This window comes from Cetorhinus maximus, chromosome 31 (assembly GCF_964194155.1).
Source record: "Cetorhinus maximus chromosome 31, sCetMax3.hap1.1, whole genome shotgun sequence".
In the NCBI taxonomy this organism is placed as follows: domain Eukaryota; kingdom Metazoa; phylum Chordata; class Chondrichthyes; order Lamniformes; family Cetorhinidae; genus Cetorhinus; species Cetorhinus maximus.
This window is the reverse complement of record NC_135909.1, coordinates 13,722,837-13,734,905: the sequence shown is the minus strand read 5'-3', so window position 1 is coordinate 13,734,905 and position 12,069 is coordinate 13,722,837. Positions and strand designations below refer to the sequence as shown.

The window sequence follows — 12,069 nt, the reverse complement described above, 5'->3', positions numbered from 1 at the left end:
TTGAAAGAGGTGGACAGGGCAGGGAGAGAGAGGTTGCAGGAATTTCGATTCGAGTGTCGAAATCAGAAAGCGTTAGCTTTGTTTTAGAGATTGGATGTGATAAGGCGTCAGAGGCTGAGAGAAATTAATGATAAAAACTCTTATCAGTCGGATCCACATAGGGAGGAAGTGATGATTTCTGATTCCCACATTTGTCCCAGGAATGGAGCAGACACCATTACAACATTGAGAAGTTCAACGAAACAAGGAGGGAAACTCTTTAATCGACTGTCTTTGAAGACAATGGGCAACATCTGCTGTGGTGTGTGAGCATTATTCTGAAGTATGTCTACATCACATCTCCACCGACTGGAAGAAGTTATGTTTTATTACCACAGGCCACGTGAGTTAGTAATGCCAGAACGAGCAGTTTCTCAATGTTTCCAACTCCTTGACCTTCTCGAAGAGGTAAATTGTTTACCACGATGTACTGTAATACCCACAGAGGGGTAACAAGGATATATGACACTATCCTGTAATAAACCACATTTAAAACCGAGATCCCATCTTCCCCACTCGGAGGGATGTGAACAAGCCAACCAGGCTATTTACAGCAAGAGAAGAGGAGTTTTACCGAGAGTCCTGGGATCATTAATAATCCCTAATCCAGAATCACTGAAACAGGAGATCCAAATATTGATCAGGTTAGCGCCTGTGGGATCCTGCTGTGCACATTCAAGCACGAATCTCATTTACCAAGACCCCCCATCAGCCCCCTTGCCCAAAATACCCACCCATTGGCTGTGAGATTTTGGATCTTTCTGCGGTTGCAAAATGTGCTGGCGAAATGCAAGTTCCCCCTCATTCCCGCCCTCCCTCCAGCTCCCTCCCTCTTTTCCTCCGTCGCTCTCTTCCTCGTTCTGACAGATGCTGTCCACCACAACCCCTCCCCTTTCCTCCCCCGTTTGTGTTCCTCCCGTTGCCAACCCTTCACTCCCCTCAACCCCGCAATAACCTTCCTTCTCTCTAACATCATTCCCTTTCCCTGGAATCTGTCCTCTCCCCAGGCTCCCACTGACCCCGGGCTCGGGGACTCTCAGGCCGGCCCGGGCTCTTTAACCGGCTCCATTCACAGGAAAAGTAACTTCAGTTTCCACAAAAACATCCGCTCTCTCTCAAATCCCAAAACTGAAATTCAGGCTGCCCGTTAATGTGAAGAGGCGGGTGGCGGGCTGCGGTTTCCGCTCCTGCTGTTTAATGCAGGTCGCTATAACTGGATGCCATGAGCAGAAATAAATTGCTGCTGTTTTTAGACATTTGTTTTAACTGAACTCACTGTCGCTCTGCTTTAAAAGGACGAGTTTGAATCTCCTGACTTATGGATAAAATAAAGTCGGGTGATTATAGCTTACACAACCAACTCTAGCTAACGGAACTAAACAGCTGTATGGACGGAAGCGGCTGTGGATTTAAACCCCATGATGGACACTTAGTGTTTTCCTTCTCATGCTGGGTAACAGAGCAATTGCAAAAACAGTAGATACCCCACATCGCTGAAACATTGTTCCAATGTAAAATGAAAACTGAGCCGGAAAATCGGAAGAGATGACTTTCACCATGGTTCTGAAATTCAACATTTCGGCAGAGTCCAGACACAAGGAAATTGGTGCCCAGACAAAAGCTTCAGGTACAGTGAAGAGCCATGAGCCTGACGTGATTTGAACACGCAACCTTCTGATCTGGAGTCAGACGCGCTACCGTTGCGCCACAAGCCCAGCTGTAGCTGTAAGAAGCTGTTGCTTGTCCTAGATTCACTTCCTTAGACCTTGATCGTATTCAGTGCATTGAAAATCAAACAGGGATCATGAAAGGGAACATGATTTTCCCTCCCTTCCTCGTGGCCTTCTTTGCTTTCTGTGGATTTACATCACAAGGTCGAGTAACAGGAATAGCAAAGAACGAGAGAGCAAACGCACAACAATAAGCCGTGGGAGAAGTTTATTTTCAAATTTCATAAATAGTTTAAATGAGTGAGAAATACTTTGGCAGCTGGATTCACAATGAACCATAACCTGATTGAGGCCACGAATGCACGAGTTGCGTTTCGTTTTGTTATTAATTGGTGAGATGTTGCAAACTATGGAGGAGCAGAGGCCCAAATTATACAACTGAACGTAAGCGGACAGGGAGAAAGAAATAACGATGCAGGATTTCAAGGAGTCACATCATCACACAGTACAGAAGAGGCCCGTCAGCCCATCGTGTCTGCACCGACACGTGACCTACCTACCTAATCCCATTTACCAGCACCTGGCCCACAGCCGTGAACGTTATGAATGCTAATAAAGTGACGACGAAGGTGGGATTCGAACCCACGCGTGCAAAGCACAATGGATTAGCAGTCCATCGCCTTAACCTCTCGGCCACCTCGTCACTGAACTTCGATTTATTAAACCTCCTTCTATACTTTTTACACTCATGATCTGTTGAAATAAATGATCCTCTTCCGTCCAGGTCCTGAATATTCGGCCAGGTGTCTAAAGATGGAAATGTATTTTCTGTCAATAAAATGCATTTCCACCACATCAGATCAGATGCTGTTGTAAATGGGCTGATGTGAATCGTTTCAACACTTCAACATAATATCCAACATGTTTCTGCACAGTGTGAAAACCCATCGCGGAAAGACCGGAACATACAAGCATTTGGTAGTAAGAAGAAACCCTTCCCAGCTCACTGCCAGTGCCCGATCACAGCTAAAGTGTGGGAAATGAAAATAAATCTTTGGAGATCCCGGCTCTGCTTGGCCTTTCAGTCAAGATTTTCACTGAGTTCAATCAGCCTCCCACCTGAATCCAGAAGTAGACAGTTCCCTTATTTGATGCATTCGGATAATTTCAGAGTCCCATAACACGGAGAAACGTTCTTTAAACCCTGTGTTCATTTTCTTCACGTGTGTTGAGGTGATGCATTCTCTGCATTGACTTCCCGGGTGTTCAAACTTGGTCCTGATTTCCGGAACGGCCACCACCACGAGCGCGAAAAAATACTGCATTAAAATGCTTGCTGGGCTCGTCCTGGAGATGAAAGCGGGACCTCTTGCATTCGAACTCATTGAATAGCCCAAAGCGAGAATCGAAGCCCAAGAACAACGAGCCAACTGCACGATAAACTGCTCTCAATGGATCCTTTCATTGCCACCCACAGTGTATCAACCAAAAGCGAATTCCTGTTAATGCTGGAAATCTTTTAGAATGTATTGGAACTCCCGGGGACGACTCCAACCAGTGGAGAGTTTCCCGCCTCATTTCTATTGACTTCAGTTTTGCGAGTGTTCCTTGATGCCACACTCGGTCAAAAGCTTCTTTGAACTCAAGTGCAGTCACTTGCACATCAGGTATTAAGTTCAGCTGCTTTCTCCATTTTTGGACCAAGGCTGCAATGAGGTCAGGAGCTGAGTAACCCTGACAGATACCAAACTGAGCTTCCGTGAGCAGGTTATTGCTGAGTAAGTGTATTCCACCCCCTTTCTTGATGAATGAGTGGAGACTGATCGGGCGGTTTTCGCCGGTTGGGTTTTCCTGTTTTTTTGTGGACAAGACAGTCCTGAGCAATTTCCCACGTTGCCGGGTAGATGCCAGTCTTGTGGCTGCATTGGAACAACTTGGCGAGGGGCGAGGCTATTTCTGGAGCACAGGTTTTCAGTGCTGCTGCAGGATTGGTGTCAGGGCCCAAAGCCTTTGCAGTTACCCGTGTCTTCAGCCATTTCTTGATTTCACTTGGAGTGAATGGAGCTGGCTGAAGACTGGCATTTGTGATGCTTCTCCCCAGCTTTGTCGAAAAGCAGAACTGAGGGAATCACATACGTGGCTCTATGAAACTCATCAGCTAAACAGTGAAAGGCGACAGTGTTTATCAGAAGCGGGTTCCATTCATTCAGACACAGATTTGGGGCCAAAGTAACCATAACCATGTGCGATACACAGTTTTCTGATCTGCAGTTAGATGTGCTCCCGCTGTGACGCTTACATACCCGTCAGTTGAGAAGATATAGGCGCTATCTGGTTGAGGTAATTGAAATGATTAATAGGTTTTAATGCGGAGAAACCATTTCCTCTGCTGGGGGAATACAGAACAAAGGATAGAACCTTAAAATTAGATTTAAGCCATTTAACAGTGACGTCAGGAAACTATTCACTCAAAGGATGAAGAAGGCTGTTTGTCAGACATCCCTGTGTAGCGATTGGCCGAAGAGCTTATGGCAATGAACTGATGTTTCGTTCGGCTTTGCAAAGTAAAAATCGAAATTTGGAGGGAGCTGAAAAGAGGTGATGGCTGTCCTTTGTCATTATGCGATCATGTTCTCTAATATAAGCGGAGGGCTGTTGTAAAACTCGTATCCTTACGTCCCTGCTTCAATTCTGGCTCGAAAAACAGAACTTTCGTCAGCCGAAATAGCTCAGTCGGGAGAGCGTTAGATGGAAGATCTAAAGGTCCCAGGTTCAATCCCGGGTTTCGGCAACGAGCGGCAAGTACACTCCCCTGAGCGTCTCCTGCGGGCAATGGTGCCAATTGTTTTTGGGAGGCTCAGTCCCATTTCTGAGGGGAGGGGACACTTGGCCTCTTCCCTTGCAGCTCTGTGCTCCTCTGGTCCATGTTATTGGAATAAAGATCTGTTTAACTTTTCTTTAAAAACATGTGAACAAGCTCTGGACAACTCAGCTCCCATTAAACTATGCTAACAACTATGCAACTCTCATCTGTTCCGAGCTTCTGATTCCTCGATCAGTCATTGGGAATGCAAATCCTGAAAAATCCGTCTGTTGATCAATTTCAATGGTGCTTTTGTCAACATTAACCAGAGGAGAGTAATTGGAATCCAATTCATCCATTGTTTCCATCCCGTTTATTATTCTTTCTTCGTGTCTCTATCTCTCAGTGATGAACTTGGGAAGTGAGCTCGCCTCAGTCATGTGGCGGACGGACCTCATGAGTATTACAAATATTTACCCTTTCCTTTTAAATTCATATCAGAATTTCTCATTGAAACACGAGAAATGCTGCTTAACCTGCTCCAAAGATACTTTCATGACTCACTGAAACAAAATAATTTGACCCTTCAGTAAGCTCTTTCTGTGCAGCAGTTTCTGGTGGTGTTCCTCAGTCAGGAATATTGGAACCGGATCTCAGTTTTCTGCATGTTTAGTGGGAAGCCCAATATGTCATCTGCTTTGCAGAAGGAATCGACAGTTACCTGGAGCTAAGTTTCTGAGTTACGAGCGGGATGGGAGGAGTGCGCCGTTGGTCTAGTCCCACTACTCCACAGATCGCAACATTAGTTTAAATGTTCAATTCACTCACCAAAATGACCAATTATTTACCTTCACCACTGTTACCTGCAATAAAAGAGACTTTATCGTGGATTCTTTAGAAAAGCAACAAATTGATCAGTTTATTGTTAAAAAAAAAGCTATTCCCGAATAGAAAAGTAAAGCAGTATGGAATATGAAATTATACGAATTAATCTTTCGAGATACCATAAGTCACACACGCAAACACACACACACACACACACACACACGCTCTCTCTCACAAACACACACACACACACAAACACGCTGTCTCTCACAAACACACACACACACATGCTCTCTCACAAACACACACACACACACACTCCCTCTCACAAACACACACACACACACACAAACACGCTGTCTCTCACAAACACACACACACACATGCTCTCTCTCACAAACACACACACACACACACTCCCTCTCACAAACACACATACACACACACACACTCTCTCTCACAAACACACACACATAGACATAATGGAAAACCATGACATAAAAAATAGAAAAAGGGGAAATTAAAGCAAAATACTGCTGATGCTGGAAATCTGAAACAAAAACAGAAAATGCTGGAATGATTCAGCAGGTCTAACAGCATCTGTGGGGTGAAAAAAAACAGAGTCAACGTTTCGAGTCCTTATGATTCTTTTTCAGAAAAGGGGGAATTTTGTCAAACGTTAAACGTCAATAGATCAAGGCAAAGGGCAGAGTGTGCAGTCCCTGAGATGGGGTCAGTGTTCTACAGTCGCTTCCCCAGCACTGATCGGTGACAACATCAATGATTCTGGCACTGCTTTTCAGGCGTTATCATGGAATAATCGAGCGTACTGTATTACAGCGTGTAGAGCATCTCAGGAGCAGTTAATATTAACTTCCGGCTGTGGACTGACTCTGGAGTGCAAAAGGCTACTGTCTTCCTGCCCAAACAGTTGGTCCTTCTCTTCTCAAAGGAAGAACAAAGCCCACTTTTTAAAACACAGTCTTCCAGGCATGTTTTTTGTCAGAGCCATAAAAACCATGTGACCCACTTTGTACACAGCCCAATCGGGTCAAAATGCTCACAGCCTGATTTCAACATGGAGTTGTAGCCTTGTCTGAAAGCACATAGGGGCTGAAAGAACTGTGGGTGGCGGTGGGGCGGGGTGGGGAGGGGGGGTGGGTGGGATGCGGGGCTGGTGGTGGTTGGGGGGATGCTGTGAGGGGGGAGGCGTGTTGTGGGGGCGGATGTTGGTGGGTGCGGCGAGAGGGTTACATCTTGATATTATTGACCATATTTTTCCTGTATTATAGGAGTTGCAGAAAGTCAGTTTTAATTCGTAAATTTAGTATATTTAGTAAAGCAGCTCAAGGGAAATTAACGGTCAGGGATGTTAGGCAGCGCTCACTTCAATAGCTGGTCATCACATGTCTAAGTGGCAGTTTCTCAGGGCATTAAGAGTGGGGATGGGGTTACTTTTGACAGAAAGTGTTGAAGTGGCATTTTACTGCGACAGAACTGATAGCCAAGAATGTGCGGTAAATTAACAGAAAGTCCAACCAACTCATCCACACAGTCAAGCTGGTGAAACGAAATGACTGGCGACCTGGCTCTCACCCTGATCACTCGGTTCTCGGACTCCTGCAATGTTCCGATGAAGCTCAAGGTTCGCTCGAGGAGCAGCGGCTCATCCTTCAATGAGGAACTTTACAGCCTTCCAGTGTGAACATTCAGCTCAACAATATCGCTCTGTAAAAACTGCCAACATTCTGATTTCCTTCTGATCGCAGATGTGGGTTTGAGCCTCGGCAGTTGTTCATCAATCCGCGATTTAAAACCTCCACCAGTTACATATTATTTTCTCTTTATTGTTCCACATACCGAGCCGAGTGCCCTCATTCTGTGCTGTTTAACTCTCGGAGCTGATGTTTCCCTCTCTCTGGCGATGCAGCACAAACTCTGTTGTGATTTTATCTCTCACGATTTCCAAGATTTTCCAGGGCGTCGTTTTTGTTTTTTTCCCGCTTCCCTTTCACTGGCTTAACCCCTATCACAAAATATTTTCCTCTCCAGTTCAGGTGAAAAGTCACTTACCTACAACACGAACTCTGTTTCACCGCCCATGTGTAATTCTTACATTTCCTGTGTTACTCTCGCGGTGTGAAAGGATAGTTGACTGGCTTTGGATGTGAATGGAACTAGATGCCCGCTTCGTCAGGGCAAGCGGCTACCAGGAGGGCAGAGGAAACGTTTCAGGGACTCCCTCAAAGCCTCCCTGATAAAATGCAACATTCCCACCGATTTGTGGGAATCTCTTGCTCGAAACGCCCGAACTGGAGAAGAAACATCCGCGAAGGTGACAACCATTTGGAACGTCTCCGACAGGCCCAGGTGGAGGCCAAGCGCAAACAGCGGAAGGAGCGGAGCAAAATCCGAGCATCCCACCCACCCGCCTCCTCAAACACTACCTGCCCCAACCTGTGGCAGAGTGTGCGGAGCCAACATTGGACTTTTTAGGCTCCTCAGAAACCGCAACGTCGGCGTGGAAAAAAAGCCATTCTCAGTGACGAGTTAGTGCCTAAGAAGAAGAAGATGAAGAGGCTGTGGGATGGGTATGATTCTCGCTTAGCGATTCTTATTGAGATATTCTGCGAGAGGTGTCGTATTCAAATCTCGGACGAGACCCCAAGTGTTATCAACTATCGCCCTAAGTCACTGATGGGACTTATTTAGGAGAATGAATATGTTTTTGTTCTGGAGAAGGTGGGATTTTTTTATTTCAGGAATTTATCAGCGATTGAGTGAAGGTCAACGGGCCAAAATTTAGAGAGGACAAAAAAATTGCAGGGACATTTTGAGGAGAGGTGCGGACAATAGGAACTGACTTCATGATCCAAAATCAATCTGAGATCCCGAGGCCAAGGGTCTGGGAATCAGTGGATCATTCAAAAATCCAAGAGACATAAATGCAGCACAGTTTTTATGGACAAGGCATTATCCGGCTGGAAGGAATGGTAGCCTGGTCCGAATGGATCAGGCGTCTGACTTCAATGTACATTATGATGTAATCAGAAGATAGCAGTTTCGTGTCCTGTCCCGTTGCTTCATACAGAAATCTGGTGGAACGTCCAATAAACCAGGTTCCCACTCGTCAGCTGCAAGTTCTGCTTTTTCTTCCAAACAATGCGGAGCACTTTCTCAGAATGTATTTCCTTGATACTTTGTGCATTCATCCCTCACTCATCTTTGGATTGTATTCCGTTACTAAGAAATCCACAATATCTGATTAATGTCGAGAAAATATTGATATTTCCAATGGAACAAAAGGCTTTGAATCAATCAGTTTAATAAAATGCTGCGGAGGGAATTGCAATTTCCTCATCAAGCGGCTGAATGATTCGCTGAATGTTCAGTTGTTGTTTCCAGGGATGAAAGATGATGTCACTGGTCTCGGAATCCAGAGGACCAGGCTCATCTCTAGGGGCAAGTGTTCAAATCCCACCGTGGCCGCTCGTGGAATTTAAATTCAATTATTTCATGATTCTTGAATTGAAAGCTGGTCTCTGTAATGACGGCCATGAAACTATCGTCGATTGTACTAAAAAAAAAACCCATCTGGTTCATCAATGCACTTAAGAGGAAACAGTCTGCCGCCCTGACCTGGTCTGGTTTACATGTGACTCCATGCACATGGGGATATGGTTGACTCTTATCTGCCCTCGGAAATTACTGAGCAAGCCATCCATTTCGAGGGAGATTAGGTTAGGGCAGGAAGTTCTGGCCGTGCAATTGACGCCCACAGCCCACAGAAGAAGAATAAATAACAAAAAAATGCAATGCGTGATATACAAGGACGAAAGGATTGACAGTTTGGATCTTTATTGTCTTGTAATAACAAGGCTGAGGGGTGGCCTAACGCTTGTATTTCAAAAAGTGAAAACAATATTTCATGGGATGTGAGCGTCGCTCGCAAGGCCAGTCTTTGTTACACATCCCAAATTGTAGTTGAACTCCGTGGATTTCTCAGCGGGCAGTTAGGAATCAATCTCATATGTGGGTCCGGCCAGGGAAGACATCAGTGAACCATCACTGAGATTAGCGTTTAATAGCAGGTTTTAATTATTGAGTTTAATTTCCACCAGCAGCCATGGTGGGAAATGAACACAAGTCCCCCGGATATTTCCACTGCTCCACTAACCCCCCTTAGAGAGAGATATCAAGTCGAATGGACTCTATATCGGATTCCCAAGTTATTGTTAACAATAAAATCGCAACGGAGATCTTAGAAGAAAGCTCTATGCAATCTGGCCTCAGAACTTGTGTTGGAGGATCACATCAGTGATTCCATGCAGACCTTCTGCAAAATCCCCGCACCAAGGAAGAAACAGTTGATGAAACAACGACCAAGGTGGGATTCGAACATTAACGTGCAAAAAACAACGGATTTATATTCCATCACCTTAACCTCTCGGCCAGCTCGGCACAAATTAAACCCCGTTCTACACTTTTTGCATTCATGAACTGTTGAAATAAATGATCCTCTTTGGTACAGGCACTGAATATTCGGCCAGATGTGTAAAGGTGGAAATGTAGTTACTGCCATTAACATAAATGCCCATCACATCAGATCAGGGACTGTTGTAAACCGACTGATGTGAATCACTTCAACCTGATATCAAACATGTTTCTACACAGTGTGAAAATCAGGCGCTGAAAGACAGGAACTTACAAGCATTTGGTTGCAAAAGGAAACCCCTCCAGGCTCACTGCAAGCACCGGAACACTTTAAAATGTGGTAAATTGTAATGAAACACTGGGGTTCCCAGCTCTGCTTGTCCTTTCAGTCAAGATTGTAGCCGAGTGCAATCAGCCTCCTACCTGAATCCACACGGAGGGAGTTGCCTTATTTGACACAAAGGGATAAATTCAGAGTCTCATGGCACGGAGAAACGTTCTTTAATCGTGACATTCATTTTCATTACGCGTGTTTTTAGTGATGCATTTTCTGCAATCAGTTCCCGGGTGTTCAAACCTGGTCCTGATTTCCGGAACTGCCACCACCTCGAGCGGGAAAAAAATTACTGCATTAAGATGCCCGATGGGCTCGTTTGGGAAATGAACCCGGCTCCTCTCGCACATTAATAGAATGAAATTCGCAAGGCGAGAATCATGCCCCTAGACCAACGAGCCACCTGTACTACAAAGTACAGTCAAAGAATATTTTCCTTGTCACCCATAGTGTATCAAACAAAAGCGAATTACTGTTCCTGCTGGTTTTCTTTTGGAATGTATTAGAAACCCCGGGGACGACTCCAACCAGTGGAGAGTTTCCCTCCTCATTTCCATGAACTTTCAGTTTTGCTGGGGTTCCTTGATGCCCGCACTAGGTCAAATGCTTCCCTGAACATAAGGGAACACTTGAACCTCACGGCTTGAGATCAGCTGTTTCTCCATGTTTGGACCAAGGCTGCAAAGAGGTCAGAATGTGATTTGAAAGATGCCATACATGGTTTGGTTGAGTGGACAGAAAATTGTCAAATGGAATTCAATCCCAGAAAGTTTGGGGTAATGCATTTGGGGAGGGCAGACAAAGAAAGGGAACACTCAATAAACGGGAAGATATTGAGACAGGTTGCGGAAGTGAGAAACGTTGGAGTGCATGTCCACATTTCCCCTAAGGTGGCAAGACAGGGGGACAAGGTGGTAACGGAATGTTTTCCTTTATTGAACGAAGTACTGAATTCAAAAACAGGGATATAATGCTGGAAATCTATAAACGGCTGGTTAGGCCACGGTTGGAATTTTGTGCACAGTTCTGGTCATCACATTATAGGAAGGACACAAATGCTCTGGAGGGTGTGCAGAGAATATTTAAAAGAATGCTACAAGGGCTTGAAAATTGCAGCTGTGAGGAAGGTTGGATATTCTAGGGTTGTTTTCCTTAGGACAGAGGAGGTTGAGGGGTGACCTAATTGAGGTGCAAAAAGATTATGAGCGACCTAGGGCTGGGGATCAGAACCAGTTGGGTTTCTCTGGCAGAGAAACACCGGAGACAAAAAGGGCCGAATGGGCTTTCTCTGTGGTGTAACTATTCTAAGATTCCATGTGTATAAGTGCCGGATTCATTCTGTATCGCTCTGTCCCTGGTAAAGGATTTGAGTGTCTGACTCCTGATGTATTTGTCAGCCTCTGGGGATCTGTCATTCATTCTGCATTGCTCTCTCTGGAAAACTATGTGAGTGTGGGATTCATTATGTATTGGTCAGTCTCTGGGGATGTGTGTGAGTGTAGGATTCACTCTGCATTGCTCTGTCTCTGGTGCACTATGTGAGTGTGGAATTCATTATGTATTGGTCAGTCTCTGGGGATGTGTGTGAGTGTATGATTCACTCTGCATTGCTCTGTCTCTGGTGCACTATGTGGGTGTGGGATTCATTATGTATCTGTGAGTCTCTGAGGTACTTTGAAAATCAGTATTCATTCTTCCAAGAATATACTTCATTGGGCCATTTGGACACATTGGTACATTATTGCTAACGATCTTCAATCCAGTTTACTTTATGTAATATTACCTGTTTATCCATGAAATCTATTCCCTCTCCTATGCTTATCTTGCTTTCCCTGAAATACAGCTGTGCCAATCGTCTTGACTGCTCAACATGACAGCCAGTTCCAAATTCTACCGATTCAGTGCGAAAACAAGGTAATATCGAATTCTCTTTGAATTGATTGTTGACACCTCTATGTCCACCC

General features: G+C 45.0%; 3 non-coding genes across 3 annotated transcripts; 1 reads left to right on the top strand and 2 right to left on the bottom strand.

The window, feature by feature from the left end:
* Positions 1-1,682: 1,682 nt before the first annotated feature.
* On the bottom strand, positions 1,683-1,754 carry trnaw-cca (transfer RNA tryptophan (anticodon CCA)). The gene has a single exon. It is a non-coding gene; the product is annotated as a tRNA-Trp (tRNA).
* A 576-nt stretch (positions 1,755-2,330) lies between these two features.
* trnas-gcu (transfer RNA serine (anticodon GCU)) lies at positions 2,331-2,412 on the bottom strand. The gene has a single exon. It is a non-coding gene; the product is annotated as a tRNA-Ser (tRNA).
* Positions 2,413-4,427: 2,015 nt separating this feature from the next.
* trnaf-gaa (transfer RNA phenylalanine (anticodon GAA)) lies at positions 4,428-4,500 on the top strand. Its single transcript has one exon. It is a non-coding gene; the product is annotated as a tRNA-Phe (tRNA).
* The last annotated feature ends 7,569 nt before the right edge of the window (positions 4,501-12,069 follow it).